General features: G+C 46.0%; 1 pseudogene; it reads right to left on the reverse strand.

Annotated features, from left to right (window-relative positions):
* LOC128068087 (guanylate cyclase 2G-like) overlaps positions 1–1,717 on the reverse strand; it is a 37,975-nt pseudogene extending 36,258 nt beyond the window's left edge.
* Positions 1,718–9,937: the final 8,220 nt, after the last annotated feature.

Here is a 9,937-nt window from a genome sequence, read left to right on the forward strand (position 1 = left end):
ATATTTAAGTATTCGGAAACTGAGGCCCAGAAGTGATATTCCCAGCAAAAAAGTGGTAGGTCTAGAATAAGAAATCAGGGCCCAAGACTCTCCATTAAGCATTCAATTTATAAGTGAGTCAGCCTGCGCCCTCATAGGCTCCTAGCTCGGGACCCTTCCATGAGGCACAAGCAGTGAGCAGGAAAGTGGATGTCTGGGCCAGGCGTGGCTTCACCTTGCTCTGGGGCAGAATGGTGATGTCATCATAATTGATTTGCCACCAAACCCACTCCGGTACTCTTGCCTGGAAAATGCCATGGACGGAGAAGCCTGGTAGGCTGCAGTCCATGGGGTCGTTAAGAGTCGACACAACTGAGCGTCTTCACTTTCGCTTTTCACTTTCATGCATTGGAGAAGGCAATGGCAACCCACTCCAGTGTTCTTGCTTAGAGAATCCCAGGGACGAGGGAGCATGGTGGGCTGCCGTCCATGGGGTCGCACAGAGTTGGACACGACGAAAGCAGCTTAGCAGCAGCAGCAGCATCTTTATTTTGCCTCTGTAGTTTTCCTCTCTTTATCCTGAAAATAAGACCTATGATGACAGCTCCCAGGATGGTAATCAGGAGGGTTAGGGTGAAGATCACAGCTGCTGCCGCTGCTGCTAAGTCTCTTCAGTCGTGTTTGACTCTGTGCGACCCCGTAGACGGCAGCCCACCAGGCTCCCCCGTCCCTGGGATTCTCCAGGCAAGAACACTGGAGTGGGTTGCCATTTCCTTTTCCAATGCATGAAAGTGAGAAGTGAAAGTGAAGTCACTCAGTCATGTCCGACTCTTCGAGACCCCATGGACTGCACCCTACCAGCCTCCTCTGTCCATGGGATTTTCCAGGCAAGAGTACTGGAGTGGGGTGCCATCGCCTTCTCCGAAGATCACAGCGGTCACACCTAAAGGGCAGAGACATAGCATTGCTGAGGCCCGCCTAGGAGCAGAAGTGACCACACTGGGGCCCCAGCCCAGCCCTGCTAAACAGAAGGCTCAACAACTGCCCAGGCACGGGTCCAAATTAAAGCACACAGAGTCTACTCAGATGTGTCTTCTCGGGGAATCCTATTGGGCCCCAAGTGCATGGTCTTCCCATACCCATCTGATTCCCATGGCAACTGCACTCACCTCTTCCTTATATAGAAACTTCCCTTGTAGAGAAAACTTCTCATACCATCACCACCTTTCATTCAGCATATACTATGTGTTCTCTTTACACTTGTTCTCAGTTATGATCCACCTCGTTGCAGGCCTGGGCTCCTAACCACCAGGTAACACTCCCTTTTCCAGACTCCATCTCTGCAGAAATGGAATTCCCAAGACTCAACTCTCAGGGGCCAAGTTTTCTCAGGGCAGAGGTTCTCGATAGGGGAGGCCGGTGACGTTGCCTCCCCAGGCGATATTTGGCAATGTCTGGAGACATTTTGGGTTGTTACAGCCAGAGGGCACTTCTGGCATCTAGTGTGTGAAAGCCAGGGATGCTGGTAGGCCTCCTAAAAGGCACAGGACAGCCCTTCACAGAAAAATATTATCCCATCCTAAACATCAGTGCTGTTGCCACTGCTGAGAAGCCCTGTTGTAATGAATCTTTTCTGCTCCCTTCTCCAGGTGGCCACTCTGACCTGTAAAAGCCGCCTCAGTTTCACAGAGCCCTTTGGAAAATCTACAGCCAGGTCTGTCCTCAAGAAGGGAGCCATGGAGCCAAGAAATAGTGGAGAAATTACCCATGGGTCTTAAAAAAAAGAAGACAATTAAAGGTCAGTGCCAACTTGATTTATTCTACTTGTCTCTACCTTAGGTATAGCAGGGACAGCTGAAACACACACGTCATTGCAAAAACAGGCCTTGGTCTCTTAACTCAAACATCTGTTGACCCATCTAGTTTCCCCCCATCACCTAGACTCTTTAAACCTAGCCTTCAGGTAGTATAATTCATGAGAGAGCAATATTTTTTGCTGGGCAGAATAACTGACACGATCTTTTGATTCAAACCATGTCACTCCTGACTTCAAAGACGATGTGTCAATTCTCCGATGTTGCTGGGGTTTTCTTCCATTTTTGATTTAGACAAATCTTGTTAGAAAGCATCCTCACACTTCACAGACTATAACATCCCCACTGCATGGAGAATGCCTGTTCCTGCAACACTGAGAACCTAGTTGGCCACGGTCGCTTTATTTCTTCTGTGTGTGCTTAGTAACTCAGTCATGTCCAACTCTTTGTGACCCCATGGACTCTAGCCCTCCAGGCTCTCTGTCCTTGGGGATTCCCCAGGCAAGAATAGTGGAGTAGGTTGCCATGCCCTCCTCAAGGGGATCTTCCCAACCCAGGGATTGAACCCAGGTTTCCCGCATTGCAGGCAGACTTTTTACCATCTGAGCCACCAGGGAGCCCATGAATACTGAAGTGGGTAGCCTATCACTTCTCCAGGGTATCTTCCTGAACCAGGAATCAAACCAGCATCTCCTGCTTAGGCCTATCCATTTGGGAACATTAAAATTCCATTATAAGATGCTTGCTCCTTGGAAAGAAAGCTAAGAAAAACCTAGTAAGCATATTAGAAGCAGAGACATCACTTTGCTGACAAAGGTCCATATATTCAACTATATTCCTGTATTTTTTCCAGTAGTCATGTATTGTGTAAGAGTTGGACCATAAAGAAGGCTGAACACCAAAGAATCAATGCTTTTAAACTGTGACGCTGGAGAAGACTCATAGTCCCTTGGACAGCAAGGAAATCAAATCAGTCAATTCTAAAGGAAATCAACCCTGAATATTCATTAGAAGACTGATGCTGAAGCTGAAGCTCTAATACCTTGGCCACCTGATACAAAGAACAGACTCTTTGGAAAAGACCCTGATGCTGGGAAAGATTGAGAACAGGAGGAGAAGGGGACAACAGAGGATGAGATGGTTGGATGGCATCACTGATTCAATGGACATGAATTTGAGCAAACTCCAGGAGATAGTAGAGGACAGGATAGTAGACTACAGTCCATGGAGTCACAAATAGTTGGACACAACTTAGTGACTGAACAACAATAACAAAATTCCATAAGAGAAGGGGAGAGAGAAGTGTTAAATCAAATCTTGACTGCAGGTAGTGGCGGTGGGGGGCAAGCAGAAACTGAATTACATTTTAGATTCTCATTTAGTTGCTCATTGATTTGTAGCTGAGAAAACAGAAACAGAGACTATTTCCCCCAGGTATTTCCGGTACTGGGAGCCCAGGGTGGCAGACACGTCCTGGCATCCCCATGGCTTGTCTGGATGAGGCAGTTTCACTGACTGTGAACCTAATCCTGTAAGGGATGCTGTGCTCCAACATCAACCAGGGCTAGGGCCTCTCCCTGAGACACCAGGCAGTGGGACCTGCCCAGAGCAGCATCAGAGGAGGCCTAGGCTGACGTGGAGGTACAGGTAGGGAGGCTCTAAGTGGAATCTGAAGTGGCTAAGCCATACCCACAGTCAAGGGCAAGATCTCCTTGAAGGCCCAAAGTCAATCTTTATGAGTTCAGTCAGTTCAGTTCAGTCACTCAGTCGTTTCTGACTGTTTCCAACCCCATGAACCGCAGCACACCAGGCCTCCCTGCCAATCACCAGCTCCCGGAGTTTACCCAAACTCATGTCCATTGAGTCAGTGATGCCATCCAACCATCTCATCCTCTGTCGTCCCCTTCTCCTCCTGCCCTCAATCTTTCCCAGCATCAAGGTCTTTTCAAATGAATCAGCTCTTCACATCAGGTGGCCAAAGTATTGGAGCTTCAGCTTCAATATCAGTCCTTCAAATGAACACTCAGGACTGATCTCCTTTAGGATGGACTGGTTGGATCTCCTTGCAGTCCAAGGGACTCTCAAGAGTCTTCTCCAACACCACAGTTCAAAAGCATCAATTCTTTAGTGCTTAGCTTTCTTTATAGTCCAACTCTCACATCCATACATGACCACTGGAAAAACCATAGCCTTGACTAGACGGACCTTTGTTGGCAAAGTAATGTCTCTGCTTTTTAATTTGCTATTTAGGTTGGTCATAACTTTTCTTCCAAGGAGTAAGCATCTTTTAATTTCATGGCTACAGTCACCATCTGCAGTGATTTTGGAGCTCAAAAAAATAAAGTCTGACTGTTTCCACTGTTTCCCCATCTATTTTCCATGAAGTGATGGGACCAGATGCCATGATCTTCATTTTCTGAATGTTGAGTTTTAAGCCAACTTTTTCACTCTCCTCTTTCACTTTCATCAAGAGGCTCTTTAGTTCCTCTTCACTTTCTGCCATAAGGGTGGTGTCATCTGCATATCTGAGGTTATTGATATTTCTCCTGGAAATCTGGATTCCAGCTTGTGCTTCTTCCAGCCCAGCGTTTCTCGTGATGTACTATGCATAGAAGTTAAATAAGCAGGGGGACAATATACAGCCTTGACGTACGCCTTTTCCTCTTTGGAAACAGTCTGTTGTTCCATGTCCAGTTCTAACTGTTGCTTCCTGACCTGCACACAAATTTCTCAAGAGGCAGGTCAGGTGGTCTAGTATTCCCATCTCTTTCAGAATTTTCCACAGTTTATTGTGATCCACACAGTCAAAGGCTTTGGCATAGTCAATAAAGCAGGAGTAGATGTTTTTCTGGAACTCTCTTGCTTTTTCGATGATGCAGCAGAAGTTGGCAATTTGATCTCTGGTTCCTCTAAATTCTCTGGTTCCTTTTCTAAATCCAGCTTGAACATCTGGAAGCTCACGGTTCATGTATTGCTGAAGCCTGGCTTGGAGAATTTTGAGCATTACTTTACTAGCGTGTCAGATGAGTGCAATTGTGCAGTAGTTTGAGCATTCTTTGACATTGCCTTTCTTTGGGATTGGAATGAAAACCCTGAAACCTTTTCCAGTCCTGGGGCCAATGCTGAGTTTTCCAAATTTGCTGCCATACACTGAGTGCAGCACTTTCACAGCATCATCTTTCAGGATTTGAAATAGCTCAAATCGAATTCCATCACCTCCACTAGCTTTGCTTATAGTGATGCTTTAAGGCCCACTTGACTTCACACTCCAGGATGTCTGGCTCTAGGTGAGTGATCACACAATCGTGATTATCTGGGTCATGAAGATCTTTTTTGTACAGTTCTTCTGTGTATTCTTGCCACCTCACCTTAATGTCTTCTGCTTCTGTTAGGTCCATACCATTTCTGTCCTTTATCAAGCCCATCTTTGCATGAAATGTTCCCTTGGTATCTCTAATTTTCTTGAAGAGATCTCTAGTCTTTCCCATCCTATTGTTTTCCTCTATTTCTTTGCACTGACCACTGAGGAAGGATTTCTTGTCTCTCCTTGCTGTTCTTTGGAATTCTGCATTCAAATGGGTATATCTTTCCTTTTCTCCTTTGCTTTTCGCTTCTCTTCTTTTCACATCTATTTGTAAGGCCTCCTCAGATAGCCATGTTGGTTTTTTGCATTTCTTTTTCTTGGGGATGGTCTTGATCCCTGTCTCCTGTACAATGTCATGAACCTCCGTCCATAGTTCATCAGGCACTCTGTCTATCAGATCTAATCCCTTAAATCTATTTCTCACTTCCACTGTATAATCATAAGGGATTTGATTTAGGTCATACCTGAAAGGTCTAATGGTTTTCCCTACTTTCTTCAATTCAAGTCTGAATTTGGCAATAAGGAGTTCATGATCTGAGCCAAAGTTGGCTCCTGGTCTTGTTTTTGCTGACTGTATAGAGCTTCTCCATGACTTATGAATTCAGAGAGCACCAACTTAATTATAGGAGCTAGATTCCCCAGCTGACTTCCCAACAGGAACCCCAACCCTCTCTCTCCTCCCAGGCCTCTTTCCGTAGCATGAACTAAACTTGAGAAAGGTTCTGCCATACCTGATGACTTCCTGATTGCTGTCATATTGAAAGAAAGGCATAAAGAGGTACTTGTCTGGGGATTTTTATAGGGCATAGACCAAGTAATCCATGTGCCTTTCTCCCTGGGAGTCCACAAACATGGGGCCGGTGATTCCTGGAAAGAAAAGCATTTACACACAGTAAGGGGGACAGAGAGGGGAACTTGGAGCTCGAAATGCCAGCCTGCTGACTCATATCAGAGGAATGCCCTCCCCACATTCTCCATGCTGCCAGGCCCTGGGGCACGAGTTTGCAAGCTTCACTCTCAGCCTTCCTTTCTGGTTTTGGTTTGTGCTCAGACTTGGTGCTCTGGAGAAGGCAACGGCAACCCAATCCAGCACTCTTGCCTGGAAAATCCCGTGGGCGGAGGAGCCTGGTAGGGTGCAGTCCAGGGGGTCAGGAAGGGTTGGACATGACTGAGCGACTTCACTTTCACCTTTCATGCACTGGAGGAGGAAATGGCAACCCACTCCAGTGTTCTTGCCTGGAGAATCCCAGGGATGGCAGAGCCTGGTGGGCTGCTGTCTATGGGGTCTCACAGAGGCAGACACGACTGAAGTGACTTAGCAGCAGCAGCAGCAGCAGCAGTAGGCTTGCTGCTCAGACCAGGCCCAGGTGCATTCCTTGTTGTTGCTTAGTACATGCCCAGCCCCACACACAAAGGCTACGTTAGCAATCCCATAGGAGTAAACTACAGCAGTTCTACACTCCAAACTAGGACCTGGCGTCTGACCTAGGACGTACTGAAGATGTGTTCCCACTCAGGACAAGACAAAACATTAACATTCATCAGCTCCTGCAATGTACCCAGTGCTGCAGGTTCTAGTGATTTCACTCGACTAATCCTAGAGAAGAGAATGGCAACCCACTCCAGTATTCTTGCCTGGAGAATCCCATGGCCAGAGGAGCCTGGCAAGCTACAGTCCATAGGGTCACAAAGAGTCGGACCTGACTGAGCAACTAACACTTTCCCTTCACTTTCAGTCATGGTGGACCCCACAGAGGAGGCACCACCATCCACTCCTAAAAAGCAGGGGTTGAAGGCACAGACTCCCTGAAGTTTGCAGAGCCAGGAAGATGCAGGCCTATTGGCCTTCCACACCTCTCGCTGCTTTGCTGTGCCCACTTGCTGGTATCCTCAATGTTCGGGCTTGAACACTGCTCCCTCCCAAGTTCTGCACAGGAGAAGGGCTGCAGCAAGGGCTATAACCAGGGTTGAACTGGGAAATAAATTGATCTGACAGAGAATTAAACTGAGATCAGGAAGACAGACTCCTCCCACTTCCTCCTCCCTTTTTAAGTAAATGCTTCAGGGTCAGGAAGAAAAGAGGGGAAGCAGGGTTAATATTTCCACTTGGAAAAGATGTGGATGGGATCCTTGTGAACTGAATCTATGAATATCCCAAAGATCAGGGCTTGGCTGTCCTTTTGAAATGTCAGGTGAAGTATAAATCTTAATTTATTAAGGGAATGATAAGCCAAAGGAAAGATAAATAGCTGCCTTTAACAGGCACATGGATGCATGCGTGCTAAGTCACTTCAGTGGTGTCTGACTCTTTGTGACTCTAAGGACTGTAGCCCACCGGGCTCCTCTGTCTGTGGATTCTCCAGGAAAGAATACTGAAGTGGATTGCCATGCCCTCCTCCGGGGGATCTTCCTGACCCAGTGCTCGAACCTGAGTCTCCTGAGGCTCCTGCAGTGCAGCAGATTCTTTTGCTGTTGAACAAGTGCATACTTCAGTGTGTCTGAAGAACTGTGGAAGGAGGTTCATGCCCTTGTACAGGAGACAGGGATCAAGACCATCCCCAAGAAAAAGAAATGCAAAATGGCAAAATGGTTGTCTGAGGAGGCCTTACAAATAGATGTGAAAAGAAGAGAAGCTAAAGGCAAAGGAGAAAAGGGAAGATATAAGCATCTGAATGCAGAATTCCAAAGAATAGCAAGGAGAGATAATAAAGCCTTCCTCAGCAATCATGCAAAGAAATAGAGGAAAATAATAGAATGGGAAATACTAGAGATCTCTTCAAGAAAATTAGAGATACCAAGGGAATATTTCATGCAAAGATGGGCTCTATAAAGGACAGAAATTGTAGGGACCTAACAGAAGCATAAGATATTAAGAAGAGCTGGCAAGAATACACAGAAGAACTGTACAAAAAAGATCTTCATGACCCAGATAATCACGATTGTGTGATCACTCACCTAGAGCCAGACATCCTGGAATGTGAAGTCAAGTGGGCCTTAGGAAGCATCACTACAAACAAAGCTAGTGGAGGTGATGGGATTCCATTTGAGCTATTTCAAATCCTGAAAGATGATGCTGTGAAAGTGCTGCACCCAATATGCCAGCAAATTTGGAAAACTCAGTATTGGCCCCAAGACTGGAAAAGGTCAGTCAATTTTCATTCCAATCCCAAAGAAAGGCAATGCCAAAGAATGTTCAAACTGCTGCATAATTCTACTCATCTCACATGCTAGCAAAGTAATGCTCAACATTCTCCAAGCCAGACTTCAAGAGTACCTGAACCAGAAACTTCCAGATCTTCAAGCTGGATTTAGAAAAGGCAGAGGAATCAGAGATCGAATTGCCAACATCTGTTGGATCATCAAAAAAGCAAAAGAGTTCCAGAAAACATCTACTCCTGCTTTATTGACTATGCCAAAGCCTTTGACTGTGTGGATCACAATAAACTGTGGAAAATTCTGAAAGAGATGGGAATACTAGACCACCTGACCTGCTGCCTGAGAAATCTGTATGCAGGTCAAGAAGTAACTGTTAGAACTGGGCATGGAACAACAGATTGGTTCCAAATTGGGAAAGGAGTATGTCAAGGCTGTATATTATCACCCTGCTTATTTAACTTATATGCAGAGTACATCAGGTGAAATGCTGGGCTGGATAAAGTACAAGCTGGAATCAAGATTGCTGGGAGAAATATCAATGACCTCGGACATGCAGATGACACCACCCTTATGGCAGAAAGCAAAAAAAAAGTTGGCTTTAAACTCAACATTCAGCAAACTAAGATCATGGCATCTGGTCCCATCACTTCATGGCAAATAAGATGGGGAACAATGGAAACAGTAACAGACTTCATTTTGGGGGGCTCCAAAATCACTGCAAATGGTGACTGCAGTCATGAAATTAAAAGATGCTTGCTCCTTGGAAGAAAAGCTATGACCAACCTAGACAGCAAATTAAAAAGCAGAGACATTATTTTGCCAACAAAGGTCTGTCTAGTCAAAGCTATGGTTTTTCCAGTAGTCATGTATGGATGTGAGAGTTGGACTATGAAGAAAGCTGAGCGCCGAAGAATTGATGCTTTTGAAGTGTGGTGTTGGAGAAGACTCTTGAGAATCCCTTGGACTTCAGGGAGATCCAACTAGTCCATCCTAAAGGAAATCAATCCGGAGTATTCATTGGAAGGACTGATGCTGAAGCTGAAGCTCCAATACTTTGGCCACCTGATGCAAAGAACTGACTCCTTGGAAAAGACCCTGATGCTGGGAAAGATTGAAGGTGGGAGGAGAAGGGGATGACAGAAGATGAGATGGTTGGATGGTGTCACCAACTCAATGGACATGAATTTGAGCAAGCTCCAGGAGTTGGTGATGGACAGGGAAGCCTGGTGTGCTGCAGTCCATGGGGTTGCAAAGAGTCGGACACGACTGAGCGACTGAACTGAACTGAAGATGACCTAGCCACCAACCGGGTAAATGCACATAAGTATAAAGAATTCGGCTCAGTTGCTCAGTTGTGTCTGACTTTGAGACCCCATAGACTGCAGCACTCCAGGCTTTCCTGTCCATCACCAACTCCTGGAGCTTACTCAAACTCATGTCCATTGAGTTGGTGACACCATCCAACCATCTCATCTTCTGTCGTCCCCTTCTCCTCCCACCTTCAATCTTTCCCAGTATCAGGGTCATTTCCAAGGAGTCAGTTCTTTGCATCAGGTGGCCAAAGTACTGGAGTTTCAGCTTCAGCATCAGTCCTTCCAATGAATATTCAGGACTGATTTCCTTT

The sequence above is a fragment of the Budorcas taxicolor genome, chromosome 23 (assembly GCF_023091745.1).
Source record: "Budorcas taxicolor isolate Tak-1 chromosome 23, Takin1.1, whole genome shotgun sequence".
NCBI classification, from domain to species: Eukaryota; Metazoa; Chordata; class Mammalia; order Artiodactyla; family Bovidae; genus Budorcas; species Budorcas taxicolor.